This window comes from Montipora foliosa, chromosome 6 (assembly GCF_036669935.1).
Source record: "Montipora foliosa isolate CH-2021 chromosome 6, ASM3666993v2, whole genome shotgun sequence".
NCBI lineage: Eukaryota > Metazoa > Cnidaria > Anthozoa > Scleractinia > Acroporidae > Montipora > Montipora foliosa.
Genome location: NC_090874.1, coordinates 18,332,839 through 18,338,902, shown reverse-complemented (window position 1 = coordinate 18,338,902; position 6,064 = coordinate 18,332,839). Strand labels below are relative to the sequence as shown.

Genomic DNA, 6,064 nt, shown 5'->3' with positions numbered 1-6,064 from the left:
CGGGGATCCATGTCCTCTTTTCCCTCTCATTTGAATGTATAAAGAGGATTGAGTTTACTTTTTATCTCACAACTGTAATTCCCCGATTCATACATTTCATGAGACAAAAGGTCGTTAGATTTACCAGTGCAAGACAAGTCGATTACGCACACTTGATGCGAGAGGGACATTAAACTTCAACATTTAACTCTAAATACGTTACGAACAAAGCTAAATCAACACAATGTGAAAACGCGTACACGTTTTGCTCAAAACGAAAAAGTCATATCTTGCTTTGCTTTGTTTATGGGCTTTTCAGTTTCTCTAATTACACTGATTTCTCTGAAACTCAGTTGTTTGTGAAGAACTATATCACCGCGAGTCAGTGCTTTGCCATCGAAAGGACCACTAAATTGGACATGGACCAGAGAAATAACAACAGCGTTGCTTTGTAAGCGGCATTTCATAAGGGCCCGAAGACCCGAGAGGGTTGTTCATTGTTTCGCCCAAGAGCAATATCGCGAAAAAATCCAAAAATGGTTCGCTTTACGGAGTGTTTAATTTTGTGGTTATTTTGAACGGCAGTGTCGGTGTGTTGTGATGATTATAAGAAGGGGTTGGAGTGACTCAAAGTATTAGGAACAAACAAAAGCTAGACATCCTCAAAGGAACTTATAGTATTAATAGGGTCCTTGTGTTCTTTTGGCACGCTTATTAAATTATGCTTCTTGAGTGAAGGAAAAAGAGGCCCGTCGACTTTTCGGTAGGTCCAATAACATGTACGATGATGTATGACTGGTAAAGCTCTGCATTCTGAGAAGAACATTAAACGGGTTTGAAACGTCAAAACGTCTATAAGTGATAGATGTAAAAGACCATGTTTCGAATACTACAAGTCAGGATGTGGCAACAACGAGGTCTCATGAAGTGTTGACTGCCAAACTGAAAAAAAAGTCAAACCGTTCGGTCCATGTAAATTAATGCTCGATTACTTTTGGAGAAGACACAGGACTGAGATCACCAGTATTTCGTAACTTCATAAGTTACGAAAAGCTTCAAATACACCGAAATGGGGCCTCGTGAATTAACTTCAATTACAAGCGCATAAACAGATTTGCCACTGCGAGTTGGGGCTGAAGGAAAAGCCGATATGTCCTTCAGCAAGTTCGGTTTTGTAACAATTCGCTTCCATTGTCTGTTTGAACAGACATTTGCACATCTGAAGGTTGGTTTACTAAATCAACTAATTTACGTTTAAGTGCTCAGAAATTAACAAAGGTCATTATGTCTCAATGGGTTGCAAAGAGTTTATTAGGTCGCAGTGTGTTTCACTTGCTTTTATGTTGCTTGTATATACTTGAAATCGTACTTGCACATATATTTTTAACAGAACTCAAATTCTTGTTAAACATCGAAGGATTTTAGTTGACTACGATTGCATTTCGCGTCTACTTCCTTACTCACGTTGAAAATTCAACCACTCTGCCATCGACTAATTGATTCATCAACTAAGCCCAAATGATAATCAAGATATCGAAATAAGGCTGTCTCTAGCCGAATTTCAAGACCAGCATCGACTGAGGGTTAATCATGCTAATCTAAAACAAAGACAATCAATTCCGCTTTCTTAATCGGTATTCAAGACCCTGCAGAAGGTAACACTGATTCCAGTAGAATAAAAGAGGCTTTTTTAATAGACCGCCAGGAATCAGTTGAGTTATACAATGGCAAAATGCCGCAATTCCCAAGTTGCAGAAAAAAAAATATATAAGCAATGCTCAATACAGACACTGGTCATTTGGCATTAAAAGACATTTTTCAGTTTCAGTGTGTGGATCATCAAAACCAAATCACCATCAGTTAGCAGAAAAATAACTAAACGACAGCTCCTGAACAACAATTTCCTGAGTTGTGGTTTTCCAATATATATTTAGCAAAACCCATTTCCCTTTAAATTTCATCGAGGTTGACTCGTCCCGGAGTGGGTGATGCCGTACTGCAAAGGGCCGCCCCCAGTTTTTTACCACAAAGTTTACAACGTGCTGTTTATTTTGTTAAAAATATCATTTTCTGACCACAGCAGATCTAAGCTGGCTACAGCCTGGGAAAAGACAGCGTTTTCAAGCCACTTCCTTTTCCTGGATGACATTTAAATCTGAGTTCTTGCATCTGGAAACAGAAATAGGTAAAAGCGGTCTGCTGGTTTACTGTGTTGGAGAGGCGTCCTTTCTTTTTCTGAGAAAGACAAAGTACGTATAAGTCCATAAGACCACCATCAACTCAAGCTTTAAAACATTGCCAGAACTCCGACTGAATGGAATTGAGGGAATTCCAAGACTTTAACTAGATATTGAAAACAAAAGGGCAAAAGCCAAATTCTGGCTGTGATTCAAGAAATAGGTGGTCAATTATAACTCGAAAAAAACAACACTTGCGCAAAAAAGTCACATTAATTATGTTTAGAAATATTTTAAAATAAGCTGGCACGCCTTATTAGAATCTGATGTGGCTAAAGTCTGGTTGTATTTTGACCGAAAACATTTTCTTTTGTCTCGTAAAAGAAATATTATTCTTCAACTGCCACAAGAAGATAATCCCCATCCAATCTACTTGGTATCGGCGAACCAAGCTATCGCCAAAACACTTCACATGCCAATTCGGCTGCCAATTATGTCTTGGCCAGTTGGGTTTATGCGCCAAAATCGAGTAGATTACTGTAACAATTGCCTTCACACACGTGTTTAAACCATACTTTTACCTCCCGCAACAAACAATTTTGTTAGTAATGTGATAAGAACGGGCGTTGGTAGCAGAAAACGCATAATACGCTTTTGTTTAGGAAGTTACTGCGATAAAGCAAAGAAGAGGGCTGTCGCGAATTCGCATAGAAACAGACAACAAAAGAATCGAAATGTTTAAACCCATGTAGGCTTTCGGATCAAAGCGTTTAGCAATTCGACTAGAGTAAAACTTCCCTTTTTTGAGAGAGAGAGAGAGAGAGAGAGAGAGTGAACAATAAACCAAGACAATAATAGATGACGATCAGTATGTTCTCACCAAGATTATAAGTGCGACCGTAAAAGACGAAAGTAGTAATTTATAAAAGACATGGGGTTCCCTGTTTGGAAACGGCATCGTAATTAAATACAAAGAATTCCAATTAAAAAAAATCACTTTTAACTCAGCCATCTCTTAAGAAGACATTGTTGGTGCGCAATAAGCTCGACAGGGTGTTCTCTTACACCAACACAGCCTCTTGCCTGCCCTTTGTTTTTCGACGCAGGAAGTCAAGTCACACCAAACCCCCTTAAAGGGTCTTTAAGTAGTTTGGATGGGGTCAGATAAGCTGTTACTACAGAATTGTCTGTTCTTCCGGAGTCATTTGGAAAGGATAAACAAAAGTGACGAGAAACAGGCCTTCGAAAAAAAAATTGTCCACAGCCAGAATAAATCACTTTGTAAACACGACTAAAATTTCATTATTTTTTTCTGCGTGTCAAATTTTACCAATGCTTTGGTGAAGATAAAAATGATGCAGCGGGAAATTGGTGAAAATCTCTACCAGTCAAAACTTTCGGGAAACTGCAAAATAGTGATTCAAACTATAAATCTAAATTGTAACACCGATCGCTTAGGTCATGAAAATGACTCAATAATTAACAAAAAATATTTCCTGCAAAATATTTCAGAGCACTGAGATACACGACGATTCCTCTTGAAACAATTTAATAAAAGTGGTTTAAGGAGTAAACAATTCTCTACGGCCATTTCTTGCCTCACTTCTTTCTACACTTCTTGCTAAGCACACTTCGGATTATCTTACCTGAATCCTGTTATCAATGCAATCGATCTTTGTATTTAAAGTAACTGACTCCTCCCTACCTACCTACTTGTCGTCAAGATGGCTATCTGCCATTCACTGCATAAATGTAAGCTGGTAAGTATTCAATTTCGATTCAATGCAAAAAAACCAACTAGGACCTCAATTCGGACCTTTCGTCATTAAAAAATATTGCCGCAACTAACGGCGTGAATGAAAGCACGCAAAACTATCTGTTAATAGAATAATCGAAGTGAGCACGTGTAGAAGTCCACCGATAGGGTCAACGATGACAACCGCTTATTTCCTTCTTTCGTCTAAAGAATTCTTTCCTATACGCTCCAGGCAAAAAGAGCGCATGACTCATTATTTATTACAGCCAACAAGTTCCATCCATACCAGCGAAAAATCACAGTCTGAGTTCGCGTGACTTTTTGGAGCTTTCGTGCCGTAAATCAAAGTTGTTAATGTATTCTTGACAAAAATGCTATCTCCGCAACAGCCCGAGGACACGAAACATAGCTTTCCTTTGAAAAACACATCCATTAGCTCAATAAGCGTTAATCACGCTTAGGATATCGAGGACTAGACGGCGTCATTTCCCTTTTAAAACTAATGTAGCGTGGCTAATATTGGGCCAAAGTTGACATGTCCTTTCCGTTTTCGCTCCACAGAGCTCAATAACCGTTCACGCTGAAGTGCTCCTTAAAGCAAATTAGCACAGGAATAAGAACTTTATTGCCAATTTTAGGCACAAATAAATAGATCAAGAGGAATATTTCCCCCATGATCGACTGACCAGGCTACAAGGCCAGACGAGGAAGAGTATTTTCTTCATTTTCGTGACCTTTAGCGCGCGCGCACTTTTTGCAATCTCATAATTATTCTGACTTTCAAAATATGTGGTCTAAAATTCGAATTAACAGCCATTTTAGGAAGGAAATTTATTTTACATTTTGATAGCACTTGGTTCCATAATTCATAAGGAAGCATATTAAAGAAACACAATCCATTGAAATGGATAACTGATTTTTTGAGTCCAATAAAAACTCCCAAGTACCACCTTTCTCAGTATGTTTTGATACCTTGAGTGACTCCTATTTGTCGCAATTATGGCCATCATTACTCATAGCTTTGGGCGCAATTCTTCTCGCATCCGTCAGTCCATGTATTACGAAATGAAAAAAAAAATCAACATGTTGGTTTTTTCATAAAATTACTCTCAGCGTACTTACGAACTTCATCTTCGTGCAATTTTTCGGTCAACAACCAGGAAGCCACAGAAATGGCTCATGAAAATCAAAAGCAAACAAACCCTGAAGTGACTAAATAGAGTAAACCAGATCACTTAATGTAATAACATATGACCCATTTACTGTCAGTCTAGGAAACTAACTTCAAAGCGAGGAACAAGTAAACAAGAAGACGAAATCCATGCTCAGAGAATCAAAAAAAGGCTTCTAAGGGAAAGACCTTTATCATGCCCATCTTAAAATCATAAATTTCACCTTAAATAACCTTGACCCCCCTTTTTGATTAAAGGCTGACAAATGTTTTCTGAAGGCTAATGGATTTTGTCAAATGGACAAATAATGGCATTCACAAAAGGAGTTTGCCAAATAAACGAAGTGGTCGCCTTTTGCATTTTTACTTAATGCAACGGGTACGTTCTATCAGCTCAAACATTTCCAGGAGATTTGTCACTGACAGATAAACACACGCGCGCTCTACTGCACTGGGCTAAGAGGTCCTTAAATCAGGAACGCCTCCAAAAATTGGCTAACAATTGCCTTGTAGTGCATTGGTCACATTTTAAGTTGACAATATATCATAAGAAGGCATAAGCCTTACGCTTATATATGCCTAATTGTATTTGATGAGATGAAAGAGATATGTTTTAAGGCAAGCAACGGTTCACTGCTTTTTTTTTTTCTTCATAAACAAGCAGCAAGCAATTTCTTTTCAGTACTGATTTCGAAAATGCTTAAAAAATGCTTAGCACCAAGGTTACGCCAAGATTAACGCTCTCACAAAAATATAACGGAAACATCAATCTAATCGCTACACGCAATCAAAGTCATTGTGATATTGCGCTCAACAACACTAGTAAATCAAGTATGGCGCAAGACTTGATGAAAAAATTCACGCTAACTCGATGTTGTTTGTTGCAAACATTTACGGCCTTACAAATATAGTTGAAGTTAACGAGATTTAGGTCCTACTGTGATTTATCAATCGTTCCAAGTTTACACATCCGTCCCTTCC

At 38.2% G+C, this 6,064-nt stretch overlaps 1 long non-coding RNA gene across 1 annotated transcript in view; it reads right to left on the bottom strand.

The window, feature by feature from the left end:
- Positions 1–2,010: 2,010 nt before the first annotated feature.
- LOC138006876 (uncharacterized) overlaps positions 2,011–6,064 on the bottom strand; it is a 6,558-nt gene continuing 2,504 nt past the window's right edge. Inside the window, exon 2 of the long non-coding RNA XR_011123949.1 lies at positions 2,011–2,214. This is a non-coding gene — a long non-coding RNA (uncharacterized lncRNA). The remainder of the gene's footprint in view (positions 2,215–6,064) is intronic.